Source organism: Papaver somniferum, chromosome 1, assembly GCF_003573695.1.
Source record: "Papaver somniferum cultivar HN1 chromosome 1, ASM357369v1, whole genome shotgun sequence".
Lineage (NCBI taxonomy): Eukaryota > Viridiplantae > Streptophyta > Magnoliopsida > Ranunculales > Papaveraceae > Papaver > Papaver somniferum.
In genome coordinates this window covers 156057864-156079050 of record NC_039358.1, presented here as the reverse complement: position 1 = coordinate 156079050, position 21187 = coordinate 156057864, and positions in this window count along the sequence as shown.

Here is a 21187-nt window from a genome sequence, read left to right as displayed (position 1 = left end):
GCTTACATCGGATCCATAACCCCCAGGCAGGTGTTGGAGTATTCACCACCGACCCAATGCGGTCCCCGCATGGTCGGCCTCCCCAAAAGGGTAGCATATCTTGCTAATACGTCCAGCCAAAGCAGCGCGGACTTGAAACCCTAAATTAGGATTTGTGGCACATTACATGTGTCGCAAATCGGTCTCAACCATCCATCTTCGCAGGCATAGATGGAGGGTGTAGATATAGATTCAAAGGGCCCAGAGAATGTCAACACAAACACCATGGGTCCGCCTACATACATGACCAATCGGTCAGGACCAACTATGGTTGGTCGTCCCAATTTGTGCGCCCAAACAAGGCTTGACGCACGGCCGGCAAAACCCTAATTAGGGATTGTGTTGCGACCACGAGCGTCCATCTTCTCCTGCTCGGATGAAGGGTTTAGGAGTAGACTAAGCAGGTCCGGTGAGCATCAACATGATCACTGTGGACCCATCTATCTCCACACCCGATCGGTCAAAGCTTATCATGCCTGGTTGCCTCGATTCGCACGCCCAAACTAGGCGTGGTCACACCTCCCAATTGCAAATTAATCTCAACCACTCAACTTTGCCGGAAAAATTGAGTGGCTTAGATCACGTTTCTATGGGATAGTAAAGTATAGGCGTGTACACCAGCCCGCCGTCTGCACGCCGGACTGATCGGCCAAGACCGACCAAGCTTGGTCGTCTCGAAACGCGCGCCCGAAGTAGGCTTGTCACGCGGCCTTTGCGACACAAAATTTTTGTCACAAATCGATCCTAGCCGCTCCTCTTTAGCGGAAAGATTGAGCGGTCCATATCACGCATTCATAGGGAAGCAAGGTATAGGCGCCTATATCGGCATGTCGTTTACACGTATGCACAATCGGCCTGGCCACACCTCTTCACAAACCCTAATTCTACTAATGGTCGCAGATGAGTGTCTCAAAGATCATGTCGTCCGTTCAACTTCACCTGCTTAGTTATACAACCCTGGTCAGGAGTTAACTGGTCAATGAGGTGTCGTGGTGATTATCATCCGCCACTCTACCACACCATGTGGTCGTCCAAGTCAGGACTTGCTTGCGCAACCTCCAAACCATCACATGAAGTAGGATAGACATGAAGCTATTTTAAGACGCTCAAACAGCGATGCTTCATACATGCTGAGTATATTCGATGCATTACTTGCATAGAATACGCACGATACTTCACAAGTATCGACTTCCTAAATAACTTAGTTATTTAATCTAGCATCACATGCTGCTTTCTGTGGGTCCCACGATCCACACACTCGAGACATCAATCATGTCACATACTGGGTTATTGGTTTGGCGGTTTACAGCGTGCAGCGCACAACGCGCCATCACAAGAACGTGTCAGGAAGTCATGGACGGATAGTGATGATGAGAGAAATGGGCAAGACTGATCTAACACATGCAACTCCACTACTTCATCACTCCACTTTCTCCACTTCCCATGAGAGACTGGGTTAGGCTCAATGACTTGTATAAATAGGTTCTCCTCCCTATTTTCAAACAAGACAACATAAGACAGAAACCAAGTGTTGATACAATCGTATCCAAACACCAGAACTGATAGCTTACATTCTGCAAGCCAGTTCAGCTTTCTGATATAAGTCATAAACAGACAACACCTCCACATTCTCAACACCTTCTTCGCTTCCCTCCCTAAGATCAACCCCATCTCCTTCACTTTGTGACCGAAGCAAGTCTGGAACGACCATTTCTTGGTTTAGGCCAGAGTTGTACAGATTGATTTCTCGAATCACAAGCACTCCTGTGCAGTGCATTTTTTTAGGGTTTAGATTCATTTCTCATCCACACACCCCAAATTACCAAAACCGGCAGAAATAGTTTTCACCCATAAACAATTGGCGACCACAGTGGGAGGTTAATCTCTCGGTTGTAAAGTCAATTTCTTCAAAATCCGATTCAAATTCATCAATTTTGAAGGGGTAGATCTTGGATTCAATTTAATCATCAACCTGTTTCAAGATGGTAGAACTTAGGTCGGGATCAGCAATCAATCCTGATGGAGCTAGTGAGGATAACACTCTTGGTATCGATGTACCTGTCAGTGGAGCTACTGTGGTCAATACATCTCGTGGAACCGTCTCTTCTACCACCAACGCCACTGGAGCATGAGATATTCCAGTAAGTGTAACGCCTCCTATCACCAGAGCCAGAGCAGCCACGAACCCTGGCATCTCTTCAAGTGTAACACCTCCAGCGATCACCAGAACAACAACTTTCATTCCTTCATCAGGACGGGGAGCCGGAGGAGCAAGAGGAGGATCATCTCCAATTACCATCGCAGACTTGATGGAGAGGCAGGAAGCTCTTGATTAGACTCAAACGGATATGGCTGCAACTCAGAAAGAGGTACTCACTTTCCTCAAAACCTTAACTGAACGATTTCCACAAGACTCACGGAAACCCCTGGAGCCAACAAGGGATGCCTTCACGTACAGAACAGGCGTTTCCACTCAGACTCACATGAATGAAGAAACTCGTGTTGTTCCTGAACGCCCAAGGGAGATGGACCGGTCTCCCAACTTCATCACACGTGAAGACTTTGAACAACTTCTCCAAAATCGAGGCAAAGGAAGCATGATGGAGGTGCACCAACATTAGCCACCGTACCCTCAAGATGTACAACGAATTCCTCTTCCAAGAGGATACACCTCTCCTCAGTTCTCTCTCTATGATGGTACTAGTATCGCTCATTAACATATCTCTCGATTTTTGGAATCATTAGGAGAACATGAATACAATCGTGTTTTCCGCCTGAAAGAATTCTCAAAGTCACTTACAGGAAGGGCGTACACCTGGTACAACAACATCGCGCCTAAAAACATATCCAATTGGGACGGGATGGTCAGTGCTTTCTATAAAAAGTACTTCTTTGTGTCCGAGCAGATCACCTTTTCAGACCTGGGGAGAATCTCTCAGCGGAACAACGAACATCCGAACGATTTCGTTAAAAGGTTCAGAACTCAAGCACTAGATTGTCATGATCCGAATATCACTGAATGGAAGTTGGTGGAGCTGTGCATCAACGAGATGATACCTATATACAGCGCCCTACTGGAGAATCTGGGCTTTCATACGTTCTCCGAACTCCATGAAGCTGCCAAGCGTTCAGCCACAACTTCCCCAGCGTTACTAGAGAGAACCAGGATTGGTCGAAACGAAGACCTACGTGAGAGTCGAGGAAGCAGGCGTCTCACCAACAAACAATACAACACTGGTCCTTCTGTGAGCGTGGTAGGCGAAGGAGGAAAAAGGAAAGCTTCAGCAACAGAACGACAACCCAAGCGTGCGGCTCCGGCACAGACGACCTTGTCTCAAAAGGGAGTAGGCAAGACTCTTGCACAAGACACCGAAGATGCAGGCTTCCCATTACCCATGAGTGAAGTGATAGAACTCTTGGAGGCATGGATTCAAGACGACGCTATCAAGCTGCCTCCTATCAGACGCCCGCCAACCGAGAAAGATATGGCGGATCCCAAGCACTGCCGCTACCATAGGTTTGTCCATCATCCGACTAAAGACTGCAAAATACTGAAGCAAATCTTCAAAGAAAATATAGAGGAAGGAGAACTCCATCTTGGAAACGAAGGTGTTCATAGAGATCCTCTCCCTGTCAGGAACTGCATGATTTCCGGGGATTAAGTTCGCAAGACTGTAGAATCTATGATGGAAAATTTGTGTGAGATCTTGTAATTCTCCAAAGCACAGCGTCAGGACATATTTGCATCCCTCAACCGCGTTGTCTCAGGCAGGCGCTTGTATCTGGAAAAGGAAGCGGTCTCGAAACCTCAGTCCTTACTGGAAGATGCAAGCCAGGGAAACTGGGGACTCTTAACCGTTGCTCATTTGAGGGATGTCGAGTTCGATAGAAAATTGATTGATACGACCTCTGAATTCAACATCATCACTCTCCAGACCTTGAAAGCAGCAAAGATTTCAAAGAAGGAAGCTACTCACAACCCAACTGTGATTAAGACTCCAGAAGGAGAACTTGGAGACACATATGGATACATCGATCTTGAATTTAAATTGGGTGACTCCCTAACGCAAGCAAAGTTATACATAGTCAAGGAGTATCCTAATTACGACATGATCCTAGGACACTCTTGGATACACGACAACAAGGCAACACTGGAAGTTTGTCCTCTACCGGCTTCGGTACCCGAAAGGATATCCAACAAGCCGTCTGGACCTGGGGATTGTCTGTTGCCGCACCACCTACAACTTTCCAACGTGATACATGCTATAACTCTCGGAGTGTTATACTAGCCCGATCGAGCATCTGGACTGTCCGTATTAGTCTCAGAAACGATCACGACCATCCAACTTCACCAGCATGATTGGATGGCTTAGATCGGGTCCATAACCCCCAGGCAGGTGTTAGAGTAGTCAGCACCGACCCAATGCAGACCCCGCATGGTCGGCCTCCCCAAATAGGTAGCATAGCTTGCTAATACGTCCAGCCAAAGCAGCACGGACGTGAAACCCTAAATTAGGGTTTGCGGCACATTACATGTGTCGCAAATCGGTCTCAACCATCCATCTTCGCAGGCATAGATGGAGGGTGTAGATATAGATTCAAAGGTCCCAGAGCATGTCAACACAAACACCGTGGGTCCGCCTACATACATGACCAATCGGTCAGTACCAACTATGGTTGGTCGTCCCAATTCTTGCGCCCAAACAAGGCATGACGCACGACCGGCAAAACCCTAATTAGGGCTTGTGTTGCGATCACGAGCGTCCATTTTCTCCTGCTCGGATGAAGGGCTTAGGAGTAAACTAAGCAAGTCTGGTGAGCATCAACATGATCACTGTGGACCCATCTATCTCCACACCCGATCGACCAAAGCTTATCATGCCTGGTTGCCTCGATTCGCACGCCCAAACTAGGAGTGGTCACACCTCCCAATTGCAAACTAATCTCGACTACTCAACTTTGACGGACAAATTGAGTGGCTTAGATCACGTTTCTATGGAATAGTAAAGTATAGGCGTGTACACCATCCCGCCGTCTGCACGCCGGACTGATCGGCCAAGACCGACCAAGCTTGGTCGTCACGAAACGCGCGCCCGAAGTAGGCTAGTCGCGCGACCTTTGCGGCACAAAATTTCTGTCACAAATCGATCCTAGTCGCTCCTCTTTACCGGACAGATTGAGCGGTCCAGATCACCCATTCATAGGGAAGCAAGGTATAGGCGCTTATACCGGCATGCCGTTTACACGCATGCACAATCGGCCTGGACAAAATTGCGTCCCGAGCTTGGTTTCGACCAAGCTGAAGAGTGATGCATGCGCACCTCTTCAAAAACCCTAATTCCACTAACGGTTGCAGATGAGTGTCTCAAAGATCATCTCGTCCGTTCAACTTCACCTGCTTGGTTATACAACCCTGGTCAGGAGTTAAATGGTAAATGAGGTGTCGTTGTGATTATCATCCGCCACTCTAACACACCATGTGGTCGGCCAAGTCAAGACTTGCTTGCGCAGCCTCCAAACCATCACATGAAGTAGGCTGGACATGAAGCTATTTTAAGACTCTCAAACAGCGATGCTTCATACATGTTGAGTATATTCGATGCATTACTTGCATAGAATACACACGATACTGCACAAGTATCGACTTCCTAAATAACTTAGTTATTTAATATAGCATCACATGCTGCTTTATGTGGGTCCCACGATCCACACACTCGAGACATCAATCATGTCACAAACTGGGGGATACATACTGGGGTATTGGTCTGGCGGTTTACAGCGTGCAGCGCACAACGGCCATCACAAGAACGTGTCAGGAAGTCATGGACGGATAGTGATGATGGGAGAAGTCGGCAAGACTGATCTTGTAACACTAACACACGCAACTCCACTACTCCATCACTCCACTTTCTCCACTTCCCATGAGAGACGTGGGTTAGGCTCAATGACTTGTATAAATAGGTTCTCCTCCCTATTTTCAAAAAAGACAACACAAGACAGAAACCAAGTGTTGATACAATCGTATCCAAATAAAAGAACTGATAGCTTACATCCTGCAAGCCAGTTCAGCTTTCTGATATAAGTCATATACAGCCAACACCTCCACATTCTCTACACCTTCTTCGCTTCCCTCCCTAAGATCAACCCCATCTCCTTCACTTTGTGACCGAAGCAAGTATGGAACGGCCATTTATTGGTTTAAGCCAGAGTTGTACAGATTGATTTCTCGAATCACAAGCACTCTCGTGCAGTGCATTTGTTTAGGGTTTAGATTCATTTCTCATCCACACACCCCAAATTACCAAAACCGGCAGAAATAATTTTCACCCAAAAATAAAACCATCTTCGTATAGTTGAGACCAAGCAACTAAACCTATAGTTCACCTAGTTTCTTCAGTATCCCTGCGCTTCCGAGATTCGATAAGTGCACGCATTGGAACAATTCCTTTGGTTTGTATTCCAAACAGTAAAGGAACAACAAATTTGTTCGGTAACAACTCTTTTGAAACAAAATGATATAAGTTTGACAAAGGCTCTTCCGTTTAACCAATAAACTCCTTTGTCTGGTTCTAGATCTATCTAATTAACAACTACCAAAGTAGTCGTGTTTAGACTATGCAATCAATAATAGGATCCACCAAGATATTATATACTGATGCCGATATACGCAACTAATTAATCAAATCTATCAAAGATAAACCGATTATAGTTGGATCCCAGTCGATCAAGTTTTGTTCCCTCCAAAGATTATGAACCCAATCAGAAATCTTCTTTGTCTTCAAATCTTCTTAGATCTTCAATAAACAACCGCACACCACAACTTGAATCTCTTGTGATCAATCATGCATAAAACGGTGTCTATTAACAATGGATTATCACAAGACGTCTTTAGATTTACAAACAGTTCTACATATCCCGTCGAAACTTCGATCTAGTTTGAGTGAATCTTATATCAGAAGAGAAGATTCTCAAGCATAAACAAACTAGGTGCAATCAAATGTCAACAACAGTTAGCCAATCAAATCGATCGAAAACTAATAATACTGCAATTATCTAGTTTCCCACCGATGGTACTCGTAGAGCTTCTCAATCCCAATGAAGTCTTTAAAACGAGCGGTCGTAAGAGATTTCGTCTAATTAGGGTACTTTCCTCTCTGGATAGACGGCTCCACCAGTAACAACACAACTTGGTAGTTTTGCTGGCTCTGAGGATAAGTTTGATCGAAATGCAAACTTAGGTATTTATAGACCAAGGAAGTTTGTGTTAGAGCATAGCTTGGTCGACCTCGCATGCGTTGCTATCTCAAGTATGTTTGTCAATGTTAGTGATCAAAACTATAAGTCTTGGTTTCTATCCTACATAGCTAAGTCTCAGACTAGGATAGAAAAGTGTAGTTGATCTCAAGGACTTCATGGCGATCATCATACAATGACGAAGATATATACAAGGAACCGTGGAACTTCATCAACAAAAAGGTATGTGGAGACTTTAACTTATCTATCACTCAAAAGTCTATTTATTCTATCTCCTATTTCTTATGAGACAAAATTTTTATGCTATATAGACTAGATCATACACATTTGACATTTCGAGCTGAGCATTCATTGCTTATGTTTTATCTCGAAATCGTGTGTTGGTAAAGCGTTTCGCTTTGATCAAGTTTATCTTCACCTAGTGATGAAAGTCATGAAAAGTTTCAATCACTTTGAGGATTGCTCTGACGTGAATCGGTCTGTGAATAACGGCTACATAGCGTCCTCTGAGAATGTCTCAATGATTGAAATGAGAATTTAGATTACATGACCATGTATTCCTTGAACCGAAGTTTTCGAACTTTTTTGATCAAGAGAAATCGGGAGGATTGTGGAATTGGCTTGCCAAGTCCGCGAACCCAGTCCGCAGTCTCAGTCCGCGAACTGTCAGAAGTTCTCGGCCGAGAATTTCTGCTGGATTTTCCAAAACTCGTTTTTTTGCTAAGTCCGCGAACTGGCGGATGTTCTCTTTCCAAGAATTTCTGCTGAGTTTGGAAAACTCAACCGATTAACTTAAGTCCGCGAACTTGTTTGTGAACTAAAGAGGTTATGATCTAAAGATGTGCTCTGAACATGAAACGTTAAATTACTAAGGATTGCTTTATGCAAACCGTTGTTATAATGTTCATGAGCCGATTCAATCGAATCGAATCATCTTTGTTTCAATTGTGTCTTGTATAGTTACGTAAGATCTCATAGCAATTGAACAACTCTTTAACTAGTTCATTTGAGTCAATTGAACTAGTTATGGTGAAGAAGAACAAGGTTGATATGAAATGCTCATATGGTTAACCTTTTTGGGTTACTATGTTGAACCAACATACACGTACACTGTAGGATTAGAATTTCATAACATTAATGCCTTAGCGAAATTATTAACAACACAACATGACAGTGTCGCAGAACAACTTCAGAAATAACATAATAAACGACGTCAGCTAAATCATGAGAAAAATGTGATGGTCCTGCAAAAATTAGGGAATTTGCGAGATCAACATTTGTAAGGTTGCGAGAATGTCGCAAGTCATATCCGAAAATAAAGGACAGATTAGCTGTCACCCACTATGTAATTCCCTATAAATAGTCGTTCGGTTGTAAAAGAAAGAGAGAGATCTTTTTTGAGTGAGAAGCAAGTAAATAGGAGAGAGAAAATTTAGAGCAAAGATTATTCTTGTTTCCTTTATCTTTTCTTGTAAGATTGTTTAAAGATTCATCAACAAAATTAAGATTGTTAATCTAAAAATGAGTTGAATGTTAATGAAATCTTGTGAGGGGTGTAGTGTAGGATTTCCTGCAACTACATAATGGCGCTAGAAACAGGGAACAAAAGATTGAAGATTCTTCTAGAAAAAGTTGAAGATTAATATTGTGATTTATTAGAATTAAAAATAATTGGTGAAAAAACTTACATAATCTCTTACAATTTGTTAGTATTGAAAGAATGGCTAGAAGGATAAATGTATCGGAACAACCGACAACTGCTAGAAGAAGAAGTAAAAGACTTGCTGGAAGGGAGAGAAATGAAATGGGAGAATCTACTAGAAACAGAAATGGTGGAGAAAATCAAATTCAACAACCAGTTCAACAAACACCGGTACAAAATAAAACTGTAGATTATGATAGAATAAGCATACACACTTGGCGATTAAATTCAGCAGAAGAAGTAGAAGAAGCAGCAAACCAGGAACCATAGATAGATAGAGAGAAATCAATAAGTAGATGAAGGAATAATTCTTGAAGATGAGGAAATTGGAGCGTTAGAAACGCTGAGACGAAGAATACATGAAGAAAGAAAAGCTGGAGCGGAAGAACGTGCAAATCTAACAAGGCAAAATCACGAATTGAGGATAGAAAATATGAGACTACAGAATAGAAGATCGAGAAGTTCTACAAGATCATATTCAAGATCGACTAGAAGAGAGATGAGGCAAAACTCACCCACAGTTAATGCTTAAAATAATATTCGAGAAGAAATACCAAATCCTAATGAAGAACATCGCGAAGATAGAGAAAGGACTGATGATCGTTACGTTCCGCAAAATGAAATTTTTGATGATAGGCAAAATGATAGAGAATTTTACATGAGAGAGAAGCTCAAAGAAATCAACAAACGATTGAAGAAGAAATTGAAAGACATTATGCTGAACAAGCATGTTTAATTTGCGAACGTGAAAGATTGAGAGCGAAAATGGAAGAACAAGAACTTCAGGAGACAATTCGCCAGAACAATCACGACAATCGAGAAAGAAGGCGTACACAAAATCGGAATAACGGTAATCTCAATGAAGAGTATGATAGAGTACAGAGAATGGTTTAAAGACAGCGAATGGAATTGATAAGAAATGAACAAAATCATGGAGGGAAAAATGAAAGACATCATCATATGCGAATTCAAGATAGAGATGAGGAAGAGAATCGCAGGAGAAGACGAGATGAGGATGATGAAGAAGAAATGCAAAATTTCGCGAGAGAAGAAAGACATGAACGCAGAAGAAGGGAGGCGAAATTAAAAAGACCAATGGATCAAAATTCAGGCGTAAATGAGCAAATCTTAAAAGAATTGGAAGAAATGAGAGGAATGGTAAATAATAGAGGAGAAGTAGGCAGAAGACAATTAAATGAAGCTGCGAAAACTCCATTTACAAGAGAAGTACAACTAGGAGGAATACCTCCGAAATGCAATTTTCCTGCATTAACCAACATTTTTGATGGAACAACTTGTGCAATTCAACACATTAAAGCCTATGTGAGGTGCATGCTACAATGGGAAAATCATGATGCCGTATTGTGCAAGTATTTTGCATCCAGCCTAACAGGGGAGACGTTAAAATGGTTCGAAGGTTTACCAAAGAATACAATAACATCCTTCAATCATTTGCAAACTACATTCCTGGGGGCATATATAAGTAACAATTCTTCACGACCTGGTGTTGAAGACGTGTTTGGATTAAAACAAAGGATTGGTGAAAGTTTGAAACACCTAACTAAAAGATGGAGGAATATGTGTAGCGAAATGGCTGGCCGTGTGGATGAGAGATATCTTATCTTATCATTTATCAATGCTATGTTCGCAACCAATCTATTGTATATCCAAATTTTCAGAGTCAAGAATACAATCACAATGACTGAACTGCGAGAACTTCAGGAAGAGTATATTGCTCTAGAGGAAAGGCAAAATGAAATGGAATCATACCCAGTTGCGAACACCAATTCACAAGCAGTGAATGCAAGCTTATTACCTAAACTAATAAACACAGTGGCGAACACTTCGCAAGTACAACAAGAAAAGATTACGGGAAACAACAATCAACAGAAACTGGTGGCTATGGGAAGCCGAGATCAAGAGGAATATGAAAGAGAAAGAAATTTCTACAATTGCGGTGGAAATAATAAGATTCAAAGACTTGATCTGTAACACCCCAAATTTCGGGTCTGGATTCCGACCCAAATCCAAACCCAAAAATCCGAAATGCTACTTTTGATATCAAGCCTAGACTTCAACACTTGGCCCAAGTCCAAACGACTAATTCTTTGTTTAATCTTTATTTATGTTCAATTCAGAAATTATGTCGCAGCGGATACATAAAAATTCTTTTAGGAACATCTAACCGTTAACTTGACGTGATTTTTAATCCACATGAACCCTAAAGAACTATAGTTTACCAAAAAAATTAATTTCATCGTTAAATATTCCAGATTTAATCCAAAAGAGTCTCATGTTTAAAGAAGAATCATAAAACAGAAACACACATCAGTTCGCTCCATGAACTTTACAGAACCCAATTCAAAACCAAAAATTATTATGATTATACATTCTGAATCCTAACTGAGTATATCTTCATTCATAAATTTTCTGTAATTTTTAGTTTATCTTAAAGACCTTTTCACCACAGTCAAACACGTAGTTGACCAGAACTGCAGAAAAGAAAACCAGTGATAGCCCATTTTACAAAAATCTCATAAAATCGCCCATAACTATAAATCAGGCTTAGTTTACCATTTTGAAAAGGAAAAAGAACTATCTTCAAGTTAACAGAAGACACCAAAGCCAAAAACATGCCATAAAATAGGTTTTAAACAGGAAAACATCAATATAATTGAATCTGTCAGAAAACGTATGAATTTCTTACAGTTAGAAACAATTATTTTAAAAATAATTCCGGAACTCAGAAAATTCTGAGATTTTTACCAACATATCTAGGGTGAGTTTTCCATAGGTACAAAAGAGAATGAAGTAAAGATATATTATAAATTAATTATCATTACCAGTCAAACCAGCATGACTCGGAAATTTTCATTGTCTAAACAATAAAATTTTCTTAATAAAACATTGTTTTATTGGTTATACATTAACCCAATAATATCTAAAGTATTAATAATCAATTAAATACTCATTAAATCATATAAAAGAGTTTGATGATATTTTATTACAATTTTCAATCATAAATCCTATGTAAACTACTAATAATGGCACCAAAACCAATCTCTACGCTTTTCCGCCATTAGCTCCTTGTGGTGCCATAAAATCTGGAATTTTTTGTCATGAAACGATGTGAGTTGTGACACCCAGTAGGAAAATAAGCAACAAAACGTTTTATGCCATATTTTTCAATTCCTTTTAAAAACAACTAGCATGATTAAAATCATCACAAACACATGGAAACACCACATCCATAAAATCAATCAAATCAATCAATCCGCTCGCCCCAGGGAGCCCCACGTGGATTTAGGGAAACAAAACCGTTCCCAAGGATATCTCGTATCCCAACAAATATGTTTTTAAGAATCATAATCTATGGACCGTAGCCAAACATTCATAATCATGCTCACAACATCGATTATCATCCATATATTCATAAAAACTTGCAAACATAAATTAAATTAAAAAAGCTTAAATAGAAAAAGATTTTTGATCGTGTTGCGCCTACCTCGAATGCTAGCAAATAATCCTAAGGAAGAAAAAAAGATAATAGATGTGCCGCACCAACGCCAAAAACCCAACTTCCACGGTAAACCAAAGTTTCTTCTCTGCCTCTTAAGATTTATGATTATGTGACAGTAAGATTTTTTTTTACAGAGACTCGCTCACCGCCGTAACAATCCAACTTAAGTTCTCTGATGGTGACCTATTCAGTTTTTTTTTCTTTTTTTTTTTCTATGTTTTCGTCTCCCTAGGTATACCAAGAACAGAAACCCTCACCGCTAACATTTAGGTCTTATATATAATATTCTAGAAAACCTTAATCCTTCCAAACACTCCACGTGCGAAGGTTAGAGCTAAAGGAATCCCTGACCGAGTTATTATGGCAAATTCCGTTTTCACTTCAATCAAAATTTTTTAACAAAAGCCAACACTCCAATAGCTACTCGACACGCAATGAAATAAAAAAGCAGTAACCAATCGGAAAATGAAATGTGAAAAGATAATAAGATGACAAACGAACCACTAAAGAAGTTTTCAAAACCCATTTCACCTTAATAGTTATCCTACCAGTGGAACCTTCCACAAATGTTTAGCCAAACCCCACTTAGAATATTCACGTGTCATAAAAAGGCCTAATCAAATAAATAAGCTCGTAACACTTGACACCATTCTTCCCTAGTCCTATCATAGAACCCTTGACTAATAAATCAACATTATACTAAGACACTAATTCAAAATGAGGTGATCACAATAATATTAAATTAAATAGTGATAACAAAGTGTCATATCTTTATTTTTATTTCGTTTTTGTTTTATGTCTGTCCACTATTTTTGTAATTTAACTAGGTAAGAACAGAAGCTGGTTCCCATCAATTAACATATAAAGCACTGAATTACCAAAGTATCATTTTTAGGGTAAAAGACTATTTTACCCTTACTAGTAAAATGACAAAAATATCCTTGAAATTGGGACGGGCTTTACAATCCAATCCCCCTTAAATGAAATTTCGTCACGAAATTTGAAAGTTTACCTTAGAAAAGCTCAGGGTGTTTGCTCCGCATCTCGGACTCTAATTCCCACGTCGCTTCCTCGACCTGGTGACGCTGCCACTGCACCTTAACCATATGGATGGTCTTAGTGCGAAGCACATGCTCCTTAAAATCCAAAATTCGAACCGGTCGCTCCACGTACGTAGCATCCTCTTGGATCTCTGATAGACGCATTTATGTGTCTATTTTCATCTCTTTTGTGTATTTTGTTAGTACTCGTTTTCGTCCTTATTATGGTGTTTTGTGTGTTTGTAGGTATTTTTTGGAAATAAATAATTTTGGAAAAATCGGCTCGAAAAATTATGCGGAGCATCCCCGGAGGACATTTGTTATTCGGACTCTCTGCTTTGGATAAGAGACACCCACTTGATAAGGGGTGACCACTTGCTATTCGCACCCCTGAACTGGATAGGGGGGGGGGTCATCTTCTTTGTTTGAATTTGGTTTTGGCGGGAATACTTAATGCAGACGCTGTCGATTTTGGGTCGGATTATTGGAGGGATTTCAGCGAGATTCAATCGCTAGAAACGGTTGGGCTGGGCCTGAATACACTAGACAGGGTATATGCAAGCGATTTGATCGAGTAACTTGGGCCAAAAATCCGAGTTTGGAAGTAAACATGGGACCGAGATATTTTAGAAGATTATGTTAATTACGGAAGCTGTGTGAAGATTGGGAGAAGATATTTGGGAAGATATTCTCTCATGATATTATACGAACAATTTAAGACAATCCAGAGACGCGTAGAAGAGTTAAACAGGGAAGAAAATCCCATATCCTGCATGAAATACAAAGAAAATATTCCCGACGTTAATGGAGATTTCTGGGAGTTATTGTGAAGATTTGAAGGCATTAAACAGTATAAATAGTCTCTTTGGGTCTACTAGAGAGGGGGTCGAGAGTTGGGAGGACAAGAGAGGAAGCTGCAGAGGAAGAATCAAGAATTCTCTCTGTTGCTGCTGCTGTTCGTGATGAAGATGAAGAACATGAAGAACGGACCTGCACCAGCAGTCGTTTATCAACAGTGAAACAGACTCACAGCCGTGGGTCGTAGGTGTGGGTCTTAGAGCTACAGTAACAATAGCACTTCTTCTTTGTCATTCATTTTGGACGCTTTCTGTGGGTCGCACATTCACTGTTTTATTATTTCATCTCCATTTTCATCCTTGTAAACACCCTTTGAGAAATAAATAAATATTTTGAGCGTGTTTTTATCATGATGAGCTAAACCCAACACTGGGACGACGGAGGAGGTCGAATTTCATCCATGTGATAATTTCATTAATTCTTTTATTTACTTTTTGCACTAATTTTAATTGAATTAAGATTTTAAATTAATTACTTGTGATTTCATTTGATGGAGTATGCTTAGTCCTAGGGATTTTTGATATGCCATGCTTAAGAAATACAAGTAATATTTTATAAAATCTATCTTGGCAATAAACTAAAGTTAATATTTGTTTTTTTGAACTATAATCGCCTAGAATTAAATTCTGAACCACTTGATGGCCTAATCTTTAGTCCCAGTTTCTCGCACCTGTGTTAATATTTATATTGTATATATTTATCTTTTTTTATTAAGTTTAAAAAATTATCCTTCACAAGTCCGAGAGTTTGAACCTCATTACTACAACCCACAAAAAAACCATTAATCATTTTGGCGCCGCCGACGCGGATTTGTGCTTAGCTAGAATTTTTAGGTTTTATTTTTTTTTTACTATTATTTGTTCCTTTTTAGGTTTCTTTTTGTGTCTTTGATTTACAGGTTCGAAGTGGATAAGCTGAAAGAGAAGAAAAAAAAAGACATAATTTTTTATTTTTTTTAGGATTTGTAAATAAGCTTTATTTTTCATAATTTTTGTAATTTTTGGACTTTTTATTTGGACTTTATTCTGGACAATTGGACTTTATTATTTTTTTTTAACCCTACGGAAGGGTATTATTATTAAAAAAAAAAAATTATATAAACTGTGTGCAGGGAAGGACGACGATTACTATATCGTCTCGGCCCCTCGGGTTCGTACATGACATAGGAGTCGTGGCCCGAGTCGACTTCAACGGTTCATCCCCCGTCTGGTACGGGAGGTAAGTCCATCGAAACACTCGCGAATCTCCTGTCAGTGGGTTTACTGTATTCCTTAAGGTGATTCATTGATTGAGGACGAATTTGGACTGTTTTTAAATTCCTAGTAAAGGGAAAGGCCTGGCCAATACAAGATAAGGGTTCGGATTTCATCACCGCTCCCTTCTTGCCCTCCTTAGGAAAACGAAACCTAACGCGAACCCAAGCTTTAAAATTTGGAATAGAACGAGACCGATAGGGTAACGAGCTTAATAGGAAACTCGTTCGAAAAATATTGGTTGCTCTTTAAGCACACTTCAAAGTTCATGATGGTTTATGTGAGTTGAATGCGTGACTGCGCCGCCTTCTAGTGCGGTGAGGCCTTGGGTATCAAAGCTCTACTAAGCTTCCCTCGCCTCGATTCAACTTACATTAGCTCGGATTGATTCCAGAGGGGTTTGCTCAAATTGCAACGAATTCTCTTTCGAAAGATAGAAGCTGGTCTAGAAACAATCTAAGTGGAGCCATCATGCTTTTTGTTTGCTAGATTTTATAGGTTTGATTTGGTCGAGTCAGCCTTGTTTGTGATTGTGTAGAATTCCCTTGCAATTAAGAATGTCGAACTGGTATGATAGAAGCCAATACAATGAGTATCGACCTGAATTTGAATATGGACATCATCCTTTTTATGACCATGTTGGGAATAGTGGTTGGGAACGCCATCCTTTGGAAGGATATGGGTCATACCCTGGTGAGCCCAATTACTATCCACACATGCATCAGTCTTACGATCAAGAAGATTATAGTACGAGTTCTTCGTCTCTAGAGGATACAATCAAACTATTGAAAAGTAGTCCTTTTTATGATCCCTCTGTTCCTATTCCTCCTTTAGAAGAGTCCCTCAGGAAGTTAGCTGAGTCGACGCGTAAGTTAGCTGAGATGAATAGTATAATTATAGACGAAAGAACTACAATAATGAGTGAACCTTCTTTAGAAGACCACCTCAAGTGGATAGCTGAGACGAACGAAAGAATTGCTCGAAATTACTTGAATTGCCAATATAGTGTATCCAATAATACCCTTGAGAATGAAGATAGTTATTCAAACAATCAAGATGACGAGGTTAGAATTGGTAACACTACTTGTTTTGATGAGGTTCGACATTTTTCATGTTATTATAATGAGGACTGTGATGAGGATAGTATTGATGAAGAATCTGAAATATGTAGGCATAGTGATCAGGAGTCTAGTAATCCAATTGAGATGTATAGTGATTATATTATTTCTAATTCAAATCCAAATAATTTTTATGATTATTCACCTATTCAAAAGGACGAGGATTTGATTAGGGATACCACCGTTTTAGACGATGTAGATTTTCCTTTTGATTACGAATCCGATAGTGGTTTAGAGGAACGGGTTCATTTCGAAAATACTGTTTTAGAGTCTAGCGACTTAGAAACAATAGTCTTGGAAGAAGAAGATAGGCCCGTAGAGATGAGTAAAGATGCACTACCTGATAATAACTTAGAAGAATTTCTTGAATATTTTAAGGACTCTGAAGATACGGAAATTCAAGAAATAATTAGAGGTCTATCTAGAGACACTGAAAACTCTAAGTGTGGGGGTGATTATCACTTCCCTAGTTCCTTACCTTTAACTCTCAGAAAGTCCCCACACTTAGGACTTGATATCTGTGCCTCGACCATTTTACAAGATTACCTTCATACTCGTTTTCCCGAGCCTAATGATGTCCATGAAGGAGTTCAGTTATTAGAAACCCATCCTCTGGTTGATGTGGTTTTCCCAGACTATGATACCCAGATTGATTTTGTTTTCCCACCAAATAGTTTTCTTCCAAATGTGGGAACATATAGATTTCAAATGTGTCGAATATTAAGTTGTGAGACTAAACCTAAATGCCTTAGGAAATTAGAATCGACACATTTGCTTAAGAATGACCACTACTCTCACTGTGGTCAATTATGTAAGTCAAACCTGATTGACTTAGAGGATCTTCAGTTATTTAGGTTATTATTATTTTGTGATTCTAAGTTCTTATTTGAGTTTTTCCAGACTCTAGGACCTAATAATTTGGATCCAACCTATGAGGAAATGCATCCGAGGAAAATATTTTATTTAGACCCTTTCATAGAACCTGAACCACAATTAGATATAAATATCTTAATCAGGAAACTAGAAAAGGGCATGTTATTCTTGTTCACTTTCTTGGGTTATTGTAGTTTCCTTTGGTCATCTCTATTTCGTTTTGAAGACCCATAGTTATTTCGACTGTTACTTTATGGTTCGAGTTGACTAATCCTTTCCTAAGTCTGGCTGAAGACTTTAAACTTAGCACTTCTTGGGAGGTAACCCAATCTCATGCAACACGGTAATATCTTTCCTTAACTCTTTCGCTTCAAATGGTAACAGTTTCTCCTTGTTCATGCTTTTAGTTTCAGCTTTATAACATTTAGGACAATGTTAGATTTAAGTTTGGGGGTATGGGAGAAACTTTTTAGTTGCAATAAATAAACTCCAGAGCCTATAAATTTATGCGTATTTAGGATGGCACTAACCAATCTAAGTGGATGGAAGCATTTTGGTTGTAGGAGTTGAGGAACCAATCTGAATAGATGGAAACATCTATAGAGTCTATTCATAAAAGCACAGAACTCAGGTGTTAGAAATAACATGATAGTTGCACCATATCTCGTTGAGTCCTTTTCACTTCTATTTGTATTTTGTTTTTAAACTATGTTTCTATAAGTGATAGGTGGGGCCCACGATTCAAGTTGTTACCAATGCTAGGGTGAATTAGAGTGATTGAGATACCATGAAAAAAAAAATATATTGAGACCAGACCATTTGACCAAAAGGAATAAATTCAATAAAGTCGACCACTGGTACCCTTGTATATGCCAGTTGTGTTGACCTAGAGTTAGGTTATCGACCACTGGTACCCTTGTATATGCCAGTGTGTTGATATTAGTCAGACTAGTATCTCAATCCATTAGGATAGGTTCATTTTGGCGGAGGCCTTCAGACAGATATGGGAAACGCCGTTCACTTAGTAAACATCAAAACCATCTATGTTTTTTTATATCCATCTCTTAATCTTTCCATGTGATTAGTTTGACTCCGAATATGATGTCCATAGTGCAACTATCTTAGTAGAGCTCTGTCACTTATATGAATTTTAGTATGCTTGAGTGAAAACTCGTGTACAGTAATTGGAATTTCGCATCAGGGTACTTCCTCCTATAATTAATAAGTACGCCAACCAAGGAGGTTCTTTAGTGCTTTCCAAGATTTTGCGTAGACAGTTAGGGTCTGGAGTAAAGGTTTTGTGGGTACACCTCTGGTAAACCCTCCGGAGACAACACTCCGCCACTAGGGCCATCTAGGGGTTCAAATGATTTTCCTTTCTATAATAAATTTGCTCGAGGAAGAGCAAATAATAAGTTTGGGGGTATTTGATAGACGTATTTATGTGTCTATTTTCATCTCTTTTGTGTATTTTGTTAGTACTCGTTTTCTTCCTTATTATGGTGTTTTGTGTGTTTGTAGGTATTTTTTTGGAAATAAATAATTTTGGAAAAATCGGCTCGAAAAATTATGCGGAGCATCCCCGGAGGACATTTGTTATTCGGACTCTCTGCTTTGGATAAGGGACACCCACTTGATAAGGGGTAACCTCTTGCTATTCACACCCCTGAACTGGATAGGGGGAGGTCATCTTCTTTGTTTGAATTTGGTTTTGGCGGGAATACTTAATGCAGACGCTGTTCATTTTGGGTCGGATTGTTGGAGGGATTTCAGCGAGATTCAATCGCTAGAAACGGTTGGGCTGGGCCTGAATACACTAGACAGGGTATATGCAAGCGATTTGATCGAGTAACTTGGGCCAAAAATCCGAGTTTGGAAGTAAACAGGGGACCGAGATATTTTAGAAGATTATGTTAATTACGGAAGCTGTCTGAAGATTGGGAGAAGATATTTGGGAAGATATTCTCTCATGATATTATACGAACAATTTAAGACAATCCAGAGACGCGTAGAAGAGTTAAACAGGGAAGAAAATCCCATATCCTGCATGAAATACAAAGAAAATATTCCCGACGTTAATGGAGATTTCTGGGAGTTATTGTGAATATTTGAAGGCATTAAACAGTATAAATAGGCTCTTTGGGTCTACTAGAGAGGGTGTCGAGAGTCTGGGGGGATGAGGAGAGACAGACAAGAAGAAATTCGAGTTTTCCCAAACTCGGTTTCTGCTGCTGCTGCTGATGATGAACATGAAGAACACGAAGAACGGACATGCAACAACAGTCGTTTTTCTACAGTAGTAACGACTAACACCTGTGGGTCGTAAACATGCAGTCTTATTTTCCACAGCGTTTGCGACAGAGCTTCAGCAGTCTTATTTTATCACTGAGGGTCGTAGTTCTCTGGTTTTATTGTATTTCTCATATTCTCATCATTTGTAAACCATTTTTGAGCCATACTAAATTATTTTGAGAGCATTTTTACTAGGATGAGTTAAACCCCAACACTGGGACGACGGAGGAGGCCGAGCTTCATACATGGGTAATTTTATTAATTCTTTTTAAGACTTTTGCATTAAAAATTAATTGAAATATGATTTGATTAAATTGGGTGTTATTTGATTAGATGGGTCATGCTTAGCTTAGGTGATTTGATGTTCCATGCTTAACATTTACAATCAATGTTTTGAGAATCTATTTTGGCAAAATAAGAGTCCATATATGTTTTGAGTCATTATTGTTGAGAATAAATCATTGAGCCCTATGTTATGAAGATTGGCCAAATCATTAGTCCCAGTACCTCTCTACCATTTGTCAATATTTTTGTATATAATTTTTATAAATCTAAAAATCCTTCACCTTCACAAGTCTTAGAGTTCGAACCTTCATTACTACAACCCACGAAAAATCATTAATCAATCTCCAAATATTCCCAAGCAATAATATGTGAAGGGTCGATAGCATAAGATGGATTTCTCTCGTACTTCCGCAACATTGACACGTGGAAAGTGTCATGAACGTGTCCAATTCGCTGAGGTAACTCCAACTGATAAGCTGCTGCACCAATACGTCGAATAATTTGGAAAGGCCCAATGTAACGTGGTGATAACTTTCCTTTCTTTCCAAAACTCTTAACACCTCTCTTTGAGTAACACCAAGTCACCCTCAGTAAACTCTAAAGGTCGACGTCTCTTGTCTGCATAACTCTTCTGACGACTCTGAGCTGTCATTAACCTCTGCCGCATTAACTGAACCTTCTCAGTCGTCTCTCGTACCAAATCAGGTCCAAAAATGCTACGTTCTCCGATCTCGGTCCAACACACTGGAGATCTACAAGGTCGTCCATACAATGCTTCAAAAGGTTCCATACCGATACTTTCCTGATGGCTATTGTTATAAGCAAACTCTACTGATGGAAAGTGCTCACTCCAACTTACCTTGAATCCAAGGCACAAGCTCGTAGCATATCCTCCACAATCTGGATTACCCTTTCAGACTGCCCGTCGGACTGGGGATGAAAGGCAGTACTAA